Source organism: Phymastichus coffea, unplaced genomic scaffold (assembly GCF_024137745.1).
Source record: "Phymastichus coffea isolate CEN01 unplaced genomic scaffold, Cenicafe_Pcof_1.1 PCOF00019, whole genome shotgun sequence".
Lineage (NCBI taxonomy): Eukaryota > Metazoa > Arthropoda > Insecta > Hymenoptera > Eulophidae > Phymastichus > Phymastichus coffea.
In genome coordinates, this window is record NW_026706830.1 from 2,186,038 (window position 1) to 2,192,619 (window position 6,582).

Sequence of the window (6,582 nt, forward strand, 5' to 3'; positions counted from 1 at the left end):
GAAGTCGCAATAGCAGCCGACAAGAAGCAGTAGCAGCCAACAGGCCGCAGATCCGGGCAGCGGTGAACCCAGTACCGGCGGATAATACGGCGCTGTGCCGAGGACATACGGCTGCCCAATAAATCCGATAAATTTCTTCAACGGTCTTTTATTTAAACAATAAACACATACCGTTACAATATACAAATACAATAATATTTACTTAAGGAATAAATCTGACCGTGATGTAATAATCACGCGTTTCAAATACTTGTCCAAAATACGGGATGCTCAAGAACGTCACTTATTTATGAAGTACATAGTATTATATATATCATGGTGGCGACTCTGATGTGACTAGTTAGTGTTTGATTATATCCTTCCGGGCGCTTTCGAAAGACATTCAATGTTTTTCTCTTTTTATACTGTTTGAAATGGATTTCTCTATCAATCAAAATGAATGTCCAGATTACCATCTATTGAAAAATATTTGACTTCGATCGTGATAGTTTTAAAAAAGTTACAGCTAAGTAAACTTTCAATTAATGTTGCATTATTTTCCTCAAGATTAAAAAAATTCTTCTAACACTGTAATATACTCATCAGATACGTAAGAATACTTACTTCGCGTTGTATATGACACCATCTTAATATACGCAATATCTACTGTTAACTGTTTTATTCACTTATACTATTATAACTTGGTCAGTTTATATGTATGCATGATTTTGATAATGTCATTTTTATTTTTTTCTCACGCTTAAGACATTCCTTTCAAGTACGACTTACGTTCCGTGAGTAGCGTATGGTTCGTTAGTCTATGACATCAGTCATAGACAAATGTCGTTATATATATTGCAACGGGGTGAATATTCGAGCGAAGGGACGTCGCAGCGTACGTAAATGCAAGTATCAGCTTACGCCCCAAGAGTGCCGCGCTCAGGAGCAAGGTCACACACGCGGGGAAGACGCCGGATCTTCGCCCTGCTTCTAGGCTGGATTCGCGCACCTCGGCGATACTGTTAGACGCAGCTGCTACCCCGTTAATTGCACTCTAGACGTAAGAAATTGAGGAGCAGGTGATCTTAGAGTGCTATAAGAAGAAGGATCGCGAAAACTCTCATAACCACGGCTGATACACTCGATGCTCCTGAGTTCGTTCGGAGAGAGACTTTGGGAAATAAACCGATATGAGATAGGTCACTGATATCTTGCTTTAAGCACCTCGGCTTTATTAAATTGCCAAGTAGACGATACGGGTGGGCCTTCGGGTGATCGCTAGGGACGGTTTAACAACAGTGATAATGCCAGGGCCGACGCACGCTATCTATAAACCACTGTACGTGCGAGAGAGAAAATATACGCGGAGCTAAGTAAAATGGCGAGCATGCATTTCACTCGCAAACAATACAAATCGGACGCTACCTTAGCTATGCCGCTAGTCAGTCGATAAAGCTTTATCGCCTCACTCTCGCTGCTACCACTGACGATGATACGCTAATACGGACACCTCTCGTCCAAGGCTGCGTCCTCTGTCCGGTAGTGGGTCTGAAGTTTGGAGATTCAGTCTGGTCTTTGAGGTGAGCCGCGGCCTTACCAGCAGATTGTCGTTCAAAACTGAACTCATAAAATCGCACGGGAGACTCGCTGCAACAATTCGCAAAAGATTGCACACTGTTCGTCATGCGGATATCGCACTAGATCTGGCTTCTCTTGCCTACTCCATCAGTCAACACACACCGAAATCTTAAAAACGTTTTGTTTGTTTTCAAGAATAGATTCGATGACTCGAGCGGACAGGAAAAAACTGCCAGTAAACGTGCATACCGCATTATTCTTTCGTTCTTTCAGTCACGCCGCATTATTCGTTCCGCTCGCGCGACTTAATTTGCGAAACAACAAATACTCGTTACAGCCCCCCTTTCAACACTGTATTCTAGAGTGGCGACCGACCATCGAATTATCGCGAATTGTTTGTGCGGTCTAGCATACGGGATGGAGTACAAGGTTGTGGAATGATTTCATGGTAGAAGAGGTAGTTCTTTATTGCCCTAAAACTTTTCGCGAACTCGATCCGTGGAAGCTCCTGTTTCCGCTTCGACACGTGCGTCCTATGGCCAATCTCCTTCTCCAGACCAAGGGGTCGGTGGATTCTCGTCAGTGATAGCTCCCGATTAGGTAGCCGCTTATTGCGCACCCGCTGGCATGATACGCCTTTGCGGAGAATTCTCTGCCTTGTTAGGGCAACGATTGCCCTCAGGTGGCTGCAGATATGGCAATCCTCTCGCTTGGAGCACGACATTTGTATCATGTATTTAAATAATAATATAAATATAAATTTAATTATATCTAAATAATTTGTTAATTTATTGTATTAAAATTGATAACATTTACAGTTCTATTTAAAATAAGTATTGACGGTTTTCTAGGTTGTAACGGAGAATCTCGGCTAGGCCGATTTCGTCCGTTTAGTTCTCGCTAATGTTCGTACGCCGCGCCAAGATGAGAGTGTGTGCATGTGGCACGCACACTCAAGTAGATAAGCAATGTATGTTCTGGGACACAAAGGAGCCGACATATGATGCAGCCAATGTATAAGGGATATGTGTAAGTTTTGGGACACAAAGAGGCCGCCCGATGAAGGTGTTGAGTTTTCGCGATAATTTAACACCTGTTTGTCTGCCAGTGGGCCCTTCGACAGAGTCCCCCCCTCCCCACCAGCACCCACCCACCACCTTTCCTATAACTACGTCCTCTTCAACCTACAGCTCCAAAACCGCTGCTCTCAGCGCCACCATAGTACTTAAAAGCCGTGCTCGATTGGAAAAGAGCGCAGTCTTTCGAGACAGCCCGCTTCACCAGCTTTCTTAGCAGTAACAACCAGTAGTAGTAGTAATAGTAGTAGTAGAAGTAATAGTAGTACTAGTAGTAGTACTAGTTACCCTACGTGCATTTTCATTACAATGGCTCCTATTTCTTATTTTGAAAATACAGTACGTGATTTATGGAAAGCCTATTACAACTCAGACGCTAATAAGGATGATTTTATTAGATGGAAAAATATAATAATTACTGCTTTGAATTCTCTTGAAGAATATATGTTACAGCCTAACTTAAGTAGAGTAATACGACAGAGATGTCAAACTTGCGCTTCTCATTTGAATTCAATCGAAATCAATTTAAATAATTCCATAAAAGTCGGAAGAAATGTTAACCCATTACGAGTCATTCCAAACCAAATTAAAGGAGATGGAGTTATTTGGCGAGAAATAAATTCTGCATCTAAAAAACGTATCATTACTGCTTTCATAGCCAATCAAGAACATATAGATGTAAAGTCATTCTTAAAAGCAGCAAATAAACTCTTACAATTACAAATACTATAATATCTTTCAATCCATAATGCTCTACAAATAAAAATAGAAATGACAGCTTAATTTACCGTAATAAAAGATAATGTAGAGGACATTCAACTAAAGTATGTCAACAACGAAAATGTTTCTATTTATAGAACGACAGATCTTAAATTATGGTTTACAGAAAATATTGAAGATGTTATACTTAAAAATTTAGAAGAATTTCAAGAAAAAGATTCCGGTTGGACATTAAAAATTATTATCGGTATTACTGTTAATATATTAATGAATATAAAACAGAAAAATCTAATAGATCAAATAGCAATGATAATTTCAAATTAAAATTCCACTATATATGGATTAAAAATTTATCTGCTTTTGTTAGAAGTCAAGTAACGAAACATACTGCACAAATTTATTTATGTGAACGCTGTCTCGACTATTTCAATAATAAAGAAAAATTGAATATTCATGAGACAGATTGTTCAAAATTAAATAAATATAGAGTTAATCTACCTAATTTTCCTCTTATGAAATTTAATTATTAGGATCGAAAATAAATGGTTCCATTTATTATATATGCTGATTTAGGGTGCTTATTGAAACCAGTAAATAATGGACGATCCTTCCAAGATTATGAAGCCTTCAGTGTGGGACTTTATATAAAATGTTGTTACGATGATTCTAAATCAATGTTTAAGATGTACAGAGAAAAATTGAATGATGAACAATCAACCACACAATGGATTCTCAAAGAATTTCAGATTTTGATAGATGAAATAGATCAAATATATAAGAATGCTATAGAAATGAATCTTTCGCAGCGCAATCAAATGGATTTCAAGATGAGCAAAGTGTGTCATATTTGTAGAAAATATTTTCAACGTGATGAAATAAGAATTAGAGATCATTGTCATTTGACGAGCCGATTTAGAGGTGCTGCACACACAGCCCGTAATTTAAATTATAAGAATCCTTATTTTATACCAGTCGTCTTCCATAACCTTACTGGATATGATTCTCATTTTATAATAAAAGAAATAGCTATTAGCTCTGATCTTGAGAGAAATATGACTGTTCTAGCTGAAAACAAGGATATATAGCTTTATATATAGGAATATATAGCTTTCACAAAACACGTGGACGGTAGTACTAAAAATTTTCGATTTATTGATTCGTTTCGTTTTATGCCATCATCTCTCGAAAAACTGGCTTCATACTTAACCAAACTAAATATCGTAGAGCATAAATTCAAGATAAATAAATATACAAAACACAAATAGAATTATTAGAGACTTAATTACCACCTATCGAAGATTTTCATAGTTAATTGATAGATAGCAACATCTCTGAAGCTGACTATGAGCATACACAAAAAGTGTGGAATGCAATTTGACATCATTGATTTAGGGCTGTATTCTGATTTATACTTAAAAACTGACGTATTACTCTTGGCTGATATTTTTGAAAATTTTTGTAAAACTTGTATGGATGCGTATCAACTCGACCCAGCACACTATTATACTACTCCTGGATTAACATGGGATGCTATGTTAAAGTGTACAAAAATTGAGCTAGAACTTTTAACCGATAAAGACATGGTTTTATTAATCCAAAAAGGTATTCGAGGAGGTATTAGTCAATGTTGTAATAGATATTCAAAAGCTAATAATCGATATATGGGCTCAGAATACAATGAGAAAGAACCAAGCAAGACTTTGATGTACTTCGATGTTAATCATTACCGCAGAAAAATTTTAAGTGGGTCTCTAACATCGATGAGCCTAATTTTTTCAATGTTTCCGATAATAATGAGGTTAGATATATTTTAGAAGTTGATCTAGAGTATCCAAAAGAGTTACATGACGAACATAAGGACCTTCCACTTTGTTCTGAACATAACACACCACCCGGATCAACACAAAAAAAACTTGTAACAACACTGTATAATAAAGAACGGTATGTCATTCACTATAGAACGCTAAAGCAGGCTATTAAATACGGACTCAAATTGAAACAAATACATAGAGCACTTCAGTTTAATCAAAAGCCGTGGCTTAGAACTTATGTAGATTTGAATACGGAAAAAAGAAAACAAGCTAAAAATGAATTTGAAAAGTTATTCTATAAACTCATGATTAATGCAGTATACGGAAAGACTATGGAGGACGAAAGGAAGCGAAAAGACGTTAAATTAATTAGTGCATGGAGTGGTACATATGGAGCAGAAGCACGGATCGCCCAACCCAACTTTCATAGTAGTTCAATCTTTGATGAAAATTTAGTAGTAATACAGTTATCATGGACGTCTATTAGTATTAAAAAACCAATATCTATTGTACTTTCTGTGCTAGATCTCTCAAAAACATTAGTATATGACTTCCACTATGGCTACATAAAAGAAAGACTACCTCATAAAGCAAAATTACTTTATACTGATACAGATAGCCTCGTATATGAATTTCAAGATGTTGATATATATGAAATAATGAAAGAAGATATCAATAAATTTGATGCAACAGATTATTCAGAACATAATCAGTTTAATATACCGTTAGTTAATAAAAAAGTTCTCGATATTATGAAAGATGAGAGAATTCATTAGACTTTGAAGTAAAATGTATAGTATACTTTTAATAGCGTCGGCCTTCAATGCCGATAAATCCACTACTAATAGCCGGCTTCTCACGCCTTCTCCCACCACTCGCCTCCTAATCTGCGGAACGCGGCAATGCCAGTCGCAACAAGTGCCGCGCGCCAAGCCCAACCACTAGACTCATATATTGCTTCTCTCTTTCTCTCTCTCGCTCTCACACTCCCAATGCTCGATCGCGTCGTCGCGCCTATGGCTTCGCCTTCTGTTCTCGTGCGTTGCTGAAAATAAAGAGGCAAGCATCAGGCACGTGAAAATAACGTGCGTTTGATGCCAGCCGCGTACCTTCGCTTGGGAGAGAGAATGCAGGCATACACGGTGCAGGCTATGACCAGCCTATACCGTCACATACTAATAGAAATCCATCAAGCAATAAAGAAAGCAAAAGGCGCAAAAACACATACTGTCATAAAAACAATAGATCATGAAGATTTTCGAAACTGTTTATTGGATTTAGAAATTATTAGGCATGAGAAATGCAATAGACGAAGTGTATTCCACTAAGTAAGAACAGAAAGAGTGCAGAAAGTAGCACTAAGTTTATATGATGATAAACGATGTATATTCGATAAAAATCCTGATACACTTCCATGG